The sequence below is a fragment of the Microchirus variegatus genome, assembly GCF_963457635.1.
Source record: "Microchirus variegatus genome assembly, chromosome: 5".
In the NCBI taxonomy this organism is placed as follows: domain Eukaryota; kingdom Metazoa; phylum Chordata; class Actinopteri; order Pleuronectiformes; family Soleidae; genus Microchirus; species Microchirus variegatus.
In genome coordinates this window covers 18,405,446-18,416,566 of record NC_139806.1, presented here as the reverse complement: position 1 = coordinate 18,416,566, position 11,121 = coordinate 18,405,446, and the positions used below count along the sequence as shown (strand labels likewise).

The 11,121-nt window shown below is 40.0% G+C and overlaps 1 long non-coding RNA gene across 1 annotated transcript; it reads left to right on the top strand.

Moving 5' to 3' along the window:
• The first annotated feature begins 5,098 nt into the window (after nucleotides 1–5,098).
• LOC310927987 lies at nucleotides 5,099–7,951 on the top strand. Its single transcript, XR_014592846.1, has 6 exons — nucleotides 5,099–5,203; nucleotides 6,293–6,394; nucleotides 6,488–6,572; nucleotides 6,672–6,766; nucleotides 6,976–7,059; nucleotides 7,160–7,951. It is a non-coding gene; the product is annotated as an uncharacterized lncRNA (long non-coding RNA).
• Nucleotides 7,952–11,121: the final 3,170 nt, after the last annotated feature.

Sequence of the window (11,121 nt, the reverse complement as noted above, 5' to 3'; positions counted from 1 at the left end):
CTGCAGAACACCAAATGTGACTCGAGTCCGGCTAAGCGTATATACACAATAATCGGACTATGAATCGCATTATCCAGGTATGGTAAGACTAGCTCGATTTTAGTCGGACTAACGTGTTTACATGACATACAGAAAACCTAACTGTTGTCTTAGTCTGACTAAAATTGGACTTTCAACATCAACAGCAACTTAAGTTACCCGCTGGAGCTTTAAAGTTCAGCTCTTAAACCAAACCACATTTTTCCACATTCTCTTGCCACACCTAAACACGTATTAAAGGTCCCATATTATACCCTATTAACCCAAGTTAAACTAGGTCCTGGTGCCCTAATAAACATGTCTGTGTCATGCTTTAGTCAAAATATCATAAGGATGAAGCACAATAGCAGTTCAATAACCCTGCCAAAACAGTCTTTTTCAGAACACTCGGTTTTGTGCCTGGTCATTTACATGTGAATGAGACCCAGGTAAACACACATCCACTGCTTCCAGGGGAGTGTCGATCTAACTTACTATCCACAGCCATACTGTCGCCACTTATCACCTATTGTCATGCACCGTCGTCACAACCCCCCGCTCCATATACCCCATAGTAATGTCCGTTTACCTGTTGTTACTGAGTTTCACCGTAATGCATGAGTGACCACGATTTTGGCTTCGCGCGATCATAAAAAAATCGAAGAAAAACGATTAATGCGCCGCTCTGCACGGCTTGTATGTAAATTCCCATGCTAGAAAAAGACCCTAATCGCACCTGTGTTACTGCGGCTGAAAGTGACGTGTGTGGATCAACAACACAAGGAGTGTCCCTCCAGCATAGGAATTTACACACACGATCAACAACAAAGGGCTTGTGAAGCTTGTGAACATTTTTTTCATAAATAAAATATATCCACTGGACACACAAGTCCTCTGAGGCTAGAAGTTTGAGTAAAACACTGTGCTCTGCTGTGCAGCCACTCTTCCTACCTTGCCTGCACTCTCGTATTTCACAGGGACAAGGGGGAGCTACGGTGGAGCTGTGAAGTACTCTGCCTGGCGGGGTGCCAACATTCACGGTGAAATGTCCGCACTGTCGTCACTTGGTCGGGAGGTGTAAACATTGCATGTTTTATCGCCTATACTTACACAAAGTGGAACCACTAAAACATGACTGAGTCTTGTTTTTTCACATTTTGGGGACTGGTATGGCCCACTGAGTCCCAAATATAAGTACTAAAAGATTAAAAAGTTGATTTTGCACAATAGGGGACCTTTAATAATCAACTATTGTAACTTCGTCCATGAATGGCAGCAGATTAAAGCCGTATTGCTGCTGTATGACATGTACCCAGTCACTGATGAATAACAACACAAAAACAAATCCATCCGTCTAATTTGAGCATAAAAACATACATGAGCTGAGAGAATTTAAATCAAAGAAAAGACAAACAGCGATGGGACCTTAATCAGAGATCAGACAGCTCGGAGCTTCAAATGAGACGCTTCAGCGTGTGAAGTAACAGAGCAGCATCAAGCATTCCCTCTTTAGAAATCCCAAACTCCAAACAGCAGTTGATCCCTGAAGGATGACCATGTTAATTAGGCATTAATCACTGGAGAAGATAACAGACCCCTACGGCATTTCCAGTCACATTTCCTACAAAGCAGTGAATGGTTGTGGGCCTGTAGTGAGCATCTTTGATGTTCCTTCAGTGTCCTCTCTCTGGAATGAGGGACAGGCAGTTTATTTACTACCACCACGGTGTGACGATGCAGTCGTTGCTCTCAGTTGGCTCCTTCTGGTGAAAGTGTCTCCCTATCTCTTGTGTTGATATACCTGTTTTGGAAATGTTGCAATAGAGATATATATTTGTTATGTCTTTGCAACAGAGGGACATAGGTTAAAGAACAAAAAGTCGACACAGTAAATTGACTGGATGAGATGTGAGTTAAAAGACAGGAAGGAGTCATAACCATTCTGTCCATTCATGTTATTCTGTTCTTTAAATGTTCCTCAAATGTGCCAGTGATCGTCCCTTGAATGTTGCTTGCACTAATGCACTTTTACTGACAGTCACTGAGATTCGCTGGCTGTATGTTGTGATGCTTACCAATAAAAGAAACCTTGAACCTTGTTTCTCTCTGTATGTCTTGTACAGCAACGTGAAGGGAAACATAGTAGAGCATTCTCACAAATTAAAGCTACACCACTGGTTGTTTGTTGACTGCAAAAGAGAGCGGTCACATGTGGCAATGTGGTTATGTAAGTGCTGTGTCGGGCAGTGCAATCAGAGGCTCCATGTGGGTTTCTTCACAAGGCTGGTTGGGAATAAATGACACGAAACGCAATAATAGTGAGAAGATTGATGTTAAATATGAACAAACGCACTATTATTAAAGTTAAAATGCTTCATATTTGAGATTAAAACAGTGTGATAGTGTGTTGTGCTGTAAGTCAACCCCCGCCCCCCCCCCCCCATCTCTTTCAAACAAGCTTCTGTGGATCTTTACATTTGCCTCAACTTTGCCTCATCCAGATTAAAATGGGATCAGCGGGGGTCTTCCAAATTCCCGTGGGTTGAAAACATTCCCAACACAAACTGTCTCAATAAGCTGAAGCTGGTGAAGTCAACTCAGCCTGAGATGCATTTGCTGATCCTCTGTGACTCACATGCTTTCACACAGTGTTGTTGCCATGACGCTTCATTAGATGGTGTTGTGTGTGTGTGTTTGTGTGTCTAAAAAAGCATTTATTCTCGAACAGACATTTTGCTTGAAAATACAGTAGACATATTTCTTTTTTCTTTTTTTTTTTAAATATGGATTCTGGTTTGAACTGGTTTCCTTGGAAGTGGTGCAGTTTTGAGGCGAAACAATCTTACAACTTCCGACTGAGCAGCCTGTCACCACAACTCTGCTGTTCCAGTTCTCCTTGTATCTCTCTGTCTCTTCCCATCTGTCATTCTCCTTCTGCGTTATTATCTGTCTTATAGACACAGACACGGCACAATATCAAATTAGGGAAGGTAAAAGTGGGGCGCTTATTTGGCTGTTCAATGATAATTATATGCTTATTTTAAGGAGCACCATTCCTCACTGTGTGTGTGTGTTTTTTTTAACTGCAGTCACTGTATCCTCCTTTAGCAATAAGCTCTGTCAGGCAGCAGAGCAATGCAACGTGATTATATAAAGTCTGCAGACTGCAACACTTCAGATGGAGGAAAGTGATGTATTCATTTTGAAGAGAAGGACACAGAACAAGAGGCAAACAAATGTCAAAGAAAAGTGAGGCATAAACATGTGAACGCTTGCTTGTATCGACACTTGTGTGTGTTGACACCTTTCATTAACAGTCAGTGTGAATATCAATGTTAACATTCTGCTTGGCAGACAATAGAAATGCTCATACAGGCGAGTGGTGTGAGGGATTGTGGTCAAATGCCTGAGACTTCACTCCCAGAAAGCTGTAAAGAGATGAATGCTTGTTAAATTTCACTCCTGCCTGTCTGTTCTCCTTCTCCTCTTTATCTGTCTCAATGTGTTTTCTGTTTTCTATTACCTGCAGAACCACAATACACCAGGGATGAATCACAAGCAGCATATGTGTATTTAAGGGGAACATTCATTTCCATATCCTTTGTCTCTCTATGATGATGATTATTATTATGCAAATACCTTTATTTATTTTCAAGTGCTATTCACATTCATTAGAGGATATTTCTCCTCTTCTACAAGATTAGAATCGTGTATATCGCAACAACTGTGCTAAATAGAACAAAAAGACGGAATGTAATGTAATAATAACCACCTAATATGTAATGAAACAACATTGTTTGAAAAATTCCCATGCAAAGCATAATATATATAACCTCTTTGCTACTGTATTTACATTACTGCAGAGCTGCTGCTTATTCAAAATGTTACAATGCTGCCATCTAGTGGTATGTTCGAAAAATAGCACAAAGTAAAACAGCATTCTTTAGCACAAATATTGAATACATTACAGGTAGCATGTGCACATACAAAACTTAATGTGTGTTAAGTGACCAAAGGCCTTTTGAATGCTGCTTTAAACACAGTTTGTAGCCTATACGTTTTTTGTAACATTTTTTTTAAAGACAAAACAAGCAAATAAACAGAAAGAGCAGACAAAAAGAAGTTATATTCAAAATAAAGGGGAATTTGAGACTTCTTAAACATCTATAGTCTGAATAGCTTTGGGCTTCATTGTGTCAAAATATATGTTGATTTAATTTGTAAACTGGTGGAATTTGGGTTTTGTTTCACACCATGTAGGTATCAATATTAATATTTTACTATCAAATCCAATTTAAGGAAAAATGTGTCTTAATCGATGTCTCACAGTATTTTTATTTTTATTCTTTCTTTCTTTTTTTGAATTGATGCCATAAATACCCAGTGCAATTGAATGAACCCAGAATAATTGTACATTGTTTCTGCAACTTTGAGAGTGGTTTGTTGGGAAACTTTGTAAATTCACATCACTAACTTTATTGTTGAAAATATATTTAGGATTTCTTAACCTTTAGGTAGCAATAGAATAGATTATGTATCCCAGCTGCCATTGACCACTAAGAAAAATGACTCCTCTTTCTCGACTGCAGTCAAGCGATCTGACGCTGAATTTGAACGCCCTCCTTATAAAGGTTTATACGGTAAAAATCCTGCGATAACTGATCGACATCCGGTTTTCATAACAGTACATGGTTCTCAGGCTTTTACCGTAAAAGCCTTTGTAGGGAGGGCGTTGAAATAAAGCTTCAAGTAGTTGAACCACGGAGAAATTAGTTCCAAATGGAAGCAAGCAGACTCTTCCCCAGTAGCTGTGACATTTTAACATGTAGCTAAAGTAAAAAAAAAAAAAAAAAAAAAAATCCTCAAGACCGTAATGAGCAACACGTTCCTGGACCACGGTGAGCGTATAACGAGCGTTAGCTACACGTTAGCCTTTAGCTAACAGACGACAGAATCGTGTCGGCTTCTGTTGACGGAAATGGTGTCAGAATATTGAGAGGCGTGTCCCAACTTGCCTTGTATCCGATGCTAACTTGGTATATGACGCTTGTGTCTATAGGTTCCCTCCCCTTGTCTTCTCTGCGGCTCGTCGTGCCTCCTGTACAGCGCTTGTCGGCAGCTTTGTGGCAGATAGAGAAGTAGGGAGCTGGGAAACTGTTCCTGAGCTGCTCACTCAAGTGCCAGGGTAAGAAGAAGCAGAAAGGACCTGCTGCTGCTACATGTGTCACTGTTATTACATGTATTCATGTAGCTCTGTGCAATAAAGCAACAACAATGTAAAAAAAATATTAGCAATGCCATTATAATGTGTTCAGTTGAATGTTCTCTCATCATTATTGGTATAATACAGTTCAATAGCTACTGTATAATGTGTATATTATTATTAATTGGGGTTTAATTTGTTTGCATGAGTGTGTGGGAAGTCTACACAAAGTAATGCATACATGTTAAAGCGGTTTTAAACATGCGGCCCATGGGCCATAATGTGGCCCTACAATCAATTTCATGTGGCCCGCCATTTGATATCCAGTTACAATGAGGTATATTATGTGGTTTTGTTTTGTCTTGTTGGTTCAGTTTGCATCATAAATAAGTTTTTTAACATGATCAATATACTGTATCACTTTAATGCTTTTACTTTGAAGTTATTGTCAGTTTTTTAGCTGAAAAGCTTGCCTTTTATTTCCCCTTGACTGACCCATTCCTGACCATTATTATATTGAAAAAAAAATATATATTATATAATTGGAAAATTAGCATATGTCCCACTTTGTAACAGTCAGTAAACATTTTCCTGGGGAGTTAGTCTTCTTCAATAGAGAATGATGTCAGTTTTGTACATTATGTTCCCATTTTGAAGAAAATAGGTGATAAAAGTAAAGTGTGAACAACAGCTGGTATCATGGTTGCAGTTTGCATGGGATGTCTGTGAATGGTTGCAATATTTATTTAGTCAGTCTTTTCTGTCTGGAAGCTGAAGTTTATCAACAGCAGAAGAGGAAAATCAGTGCTTTTAGCTCACAAGGACGTTTGAACTCAAGTTCGAACAAATGATTTCAAATACCAAAGTTCTAAAACATTTTAGGCAAAGTCCGTGTTGATTATGTGTCAGTAACATAATACTGACACATGAGCTCATACACTATACATAGTGTATGAGCTCATACACTCATAAAGTATATTATGCTATTTTTGTAAGTTTTTAGTTTATGGGAGTGATGAAATAAATCAAATCACCTTTATTTCTATTGTCTGTCTTTTGATATGCTGACAGGTGGTGCTAGAGTGTTGCCACCGTCCTGTTTTTGTCAGTTCACAGACCATCCAGCCCCATCTGAGCAGAATAAACGGCTTCATCGCAAAACAGGATAAAGACGTGGGTGCTGTTGTTCAACCAGTCACCATCACTGTTTGTGTTCTTTGCAAAGCTGTTTTTACTTGTTTTTTTGTGTTTGTTTTTGTTTTTAAGCATGCCAGTGTTGAGGTAAAAGCACTTCAGACAGCTTGTTCATACACTATTGGTTGATCAGTTCCAGAGGGATGTCTTTTATGAGGTGAGTTGGATGATAATGGAATTTATGGATTTAAAATAATGACTGTAAAATGTAACAGTATTTTTATTGTTTGTTTGTTTTTGAAAATATTCCCAACAGTGTTTGGCCCCAAATATGACTCAGCTCTGGAAACTCTAATGAGGACATTTCTCTTAAACCTTCAGAAGCTGCTGCCTGTTCCGAACCTTGAACAAGTAAGAATCTGGCATATACTCTAGTTGTTTGGGGACTGATAGAGTAAATATAATATTGTTTGACTGCTGCAATGGTCAAATATTTAAAAGTGCCAATTGAAGTTGTCAACATTCACTGTTTCTCACTGGTTTGTCTTTAACACATTTTGTTGCCATATCCTGTCTCTCGGCGTCTCTCTGGCTCAGTCTCTCCCCTTCTGTCTTGAAAGAGTGTGCAGAGATAATGAAACAGCCTGAGCCTCTGAATAAACTTATTCAGCATCACAAACACCACTGGCATGACGTTGCACAAGGTGACTATTTGAATTGCAATTATCTTTTGTATTAATCCATTTTTAATTGTATTTTTAGATATTGACTCTATTTTCTGTTCTGTTTTTGATTTGTATCTAGCTCCGTCTTCCTCTGGTGATGCTGCTATACTGTCCAGTCTGTCCTACCGCCTTCCACAGGCCATCAGTGACAAGGAAATAAAGTTGTCATGTCTGGATCCACATGTTTCACAGAGAACGAGCACAGTGGCAACTCACTTGTTACGGAGTTTAAACAGGATGAAGAAGAAAGTAATGTGACTGATTACCAGGGAGCCTCCGTTGAAGTAATACTGGATCCTTTTGATGGAAGTGAGCCTGATGATGATGAAGATGATGATGAAGATATGGACAAAAAATGCTTGGATGGATACGAAGACTTTGACAGATATGAGGACTGCGTGTCACACGAAGATAGTCAATGCAGGGTTTCAAAAAAAGACCCAGAAGTAAAGGACAAAACCATACAGACTTCTTCCAGAATGACTAAGGAAAAGATTCAGGAGAACGCTCTTGATTCAATCGCAGATGCACCTGCCCGCACACAAGCTGTGCAGGATTGTAACTCACCGCTGACGTGTCAGGAATGTGGCAAAGTGTTTTCGTATTACAAGAGTTTTGAGAAGCATCAGAGCATATGTTCTGAGAAATGTCCCTGAAGAAAAAAGCGAAGAAACACTAGCCGTTCTGTCATCAGTGGGTGTAATTTCCAGTCCTGTGACAGTGAGACAAGTTCTGAAACAAAGGAAAGTGAAACTGAACCACAGAAGAACTCTACCGACCTTGCAGATGATTCTCACACCAAGTCCTTCACTATCAAGTGCACTGTGTGTGAAAAGAGTTTCTCAGAAATCCTTCTCTTGAAAAGACACTATACCATGTTACATAAAATCACAAGCTCTTACCCTTGCGCTCTGTGTAAGAAAACCTTTGTGAAGCTGTGCGAATTGGTTCGACATCAGCAGAACAAACGGCTGTATCAGTGCTCCACCTGTAAGAAATGTTACTCTAAGCAAGGACTATTAGATAACCACAAGAACGCACACATCAACACTGTAGCGGCACACATTTGTGAAACGTGTGGGAAAAGCTTCAAGTCACTCGATTATCTGATTCTGCACCAGAGCAAGCACCAAGAACAGCAGCCCAGTGTGTGCTCCTACTGTGGCAAACAGTTCAGCACAAAACACTGCCTGAAAGCACATATGGTGAGGCACACAGGTGGCTACCCGTGCCCGCTGTGTGGAAGGAAATTCTACCAAAAGACATACCTTAAATGGCATCTGGACAAACACAACGGGCAGGAGCCGTACCTCTGCGACACGTGCGGGAAAGGCTGGCCGAGTGCGGCTCAGCTCAAGGTTCACATGGTTCAACATACGGAGGAGAAGCCGTTCAAGTGCGAGGACTGCAGTATGTGTTACAAGAGGCAATCACATTTGATGGCTCACCGTAGAGAGAAGCACATCAGGCTGCGGCCCTTCGTGTGCGAGATCTGCAGCAAAGCCTTTAGATTAAGCAACGCGTTGAAAAGGCACATGATGGTTCACACCGGGGAGTGACCGTTCACATGTCCAAAGTGTGGCAAAACATTTGCAAGAAAAACCCATCTCACGGTGCACATGGAGAAGGCATGTCCGTAACTTCATGCTCTTTGTTCACTTACTATATTGTGCTGTACTTAAAGGAATAATTCACGATTTCCATTTAGCTCTGTATTACTAGAATGGGGTAGTATTTTTGAGAAATTGTGCTTCCCAGCCTCAGTTTACCCTGAGTCAAGAAAATATCTTGATTTTTTTTTTTATTACGTGCCCACCAGTGACACTTGGTCACTTTGAAACTGCAACGCTAATTCAGCACTTTTTAGACCCACTCGAAGGGGTACGGGACCGCATTCCCAGAATGTAAACAGTGTCCACTATCTTTGCTAGCATTAATGCAAAGCGGGCCAAGTGTCACTGGTGGGCACGTAACAAAAAAGAATGGGGAAACTGAGGTTTTCCTTTAAGTGGTGTGTGTGCTATACTGCACTCCACCACTACATATGTTGATTACATTATGTTCCATCTTTAGCCGTGTCTCCCTGCTGTACATATAGGATAGCTTTCACAATGAAGCTATATAGATGTTTCAGTAAACTCAAACATTTTGCCTGGTTGTGTGAATGATTTTGTGATACTTTTCCCCCCTTTCCAAGGCTTACAAGAAACTGAAGGCTGTACGATAATATACATATAAATTCAATGGTCGTTGAATGAAATTACCAGAGAAATATAGTATTGGAAAGTGTCTGGTGAAACATGCACCCACAAGGCTGTACAATGTTTGCAGCCCAGAATTATTTTATTTTCCTTTTCACATATGGGAATAGAAAAAAAGTTTATTATTTATTATTATAAAACGGCGAAATCAATGGGCAAGTAATTAAAAGGAAGATTCCCTGCAGTGCTGCATTTCACATGTCATTTTAATAATGCATACATGTAATCTACTTACAATCACCTAAGAATTGACTCCAGGAAACAAATTATTTGATGTCATTTGGTTACTAATCAGTATTAATTAATCAACGAATCCATATAATGCCAAAAAATATATATACATTTGCACTTTAAAAAAAATACATATATATATATATATTCTTTTTTTTTTTTTTTTTAAACCAAGAAACTATACTTAAGTATCATATTGACATTGGTTATGTTGTGTTGCCAATTTTCAGCATAAATACATAAATTGTCCAATAAATAATTTCAGCATTAGTATGAACTGCTGTTGCAGGAAAAAGTTTGCTCCACTAGATGGCAGTGGTGCTCCAGGAAAACTGCCTGAGTTTCCTCAGCAGCAGCAGCTCAGTATTTTAAACTCTGTAAGTGCGAGTTGATTTAGTCATAATTTCACAGACCAACCTCCCATGAAATTGAGACCGGCGACAGATTTCTATAAAAGCATGTACAGCTGTCAGAAGGAAAATGTGTTCTGAACTAAATCATGTTCTGGTATTTAAACTTATTATGTAGGACTGCAATCACTTCTACGTTTCAGGGGGGGAAGGATGTGTCTTGTTTCTCATATTGCCTGCAGACAGAGCGAAACGATGCAGTGTGTGCCGTTTCTGCAGAGCAAACATCACAATTTGTTTCTCCATGTTGTCCCCTAATTAAGAAACGGTGTTGTGGGCAACGTGATGGAGTCACAGACTGCACTTTATGCATGAGCAGCTCTGTAATGACTGCAGAGTAATGGATGCATGTGAGGACTTTTGTGTTAGTCATCTCTAATGAAAGGTTTGACAAAGCAAAAGGTAATACTGCACACTTGAGCTGTGGACAGGAAGCTATAAAAAAAAGCAATTTTGAGGTAATAGGGTTTGGTTATATTGTCTTACCAAATAATGCTGTTTGACAGCCGGCAAGTGTGTGTGTCATTACAAAAAAATAAAGTCAGATAAAATGAGACCTGTGAGCTCCGCAACACCTAATGGTAGCAGGCTGCGCTGCTGCTCTCCTCTGGGGTGCTCTGTCTGTCTCTGTGATTTCCCTCTCAGTGAAGCTTCAATCCATCCAGCTTGCGTTTTGATGATGAACCACCACAGTATGGAGTGGTACTTAAGAGCTCAGGCCTCCTGTGGCCTCTTCTGGCTCTGCTAAAGCTAGGTATGAGCACATCTCCTCCTCTTCAGCACAGGTAACGGTGTTATATAACCTGTCACATCAGAGGCTGGCTTTTCCTTGATAGTGATGAGCGAGGATTGTTGACATGAATGCAGATATTACTATCGAATAATTCTCAGCAGATCAAGATGCAATGAGTCACCTCAAATCCACAAGGCCTTTATGGAGCCGACACAACTACAGCTCTTGATTTGACCCCATGTTGTCACTGACGCCGACTAACAGAAATAAGACTTAATCTTGATAACACAATAACAACACCGTAAAGCACATGTGTCAAACTCGGGGGCCAGATGTGGCCCGCCACATAATTTTATGTGGCCTGCGAGGTCTATGCTACTTTATGTGTGTTGACCATAAACTATAT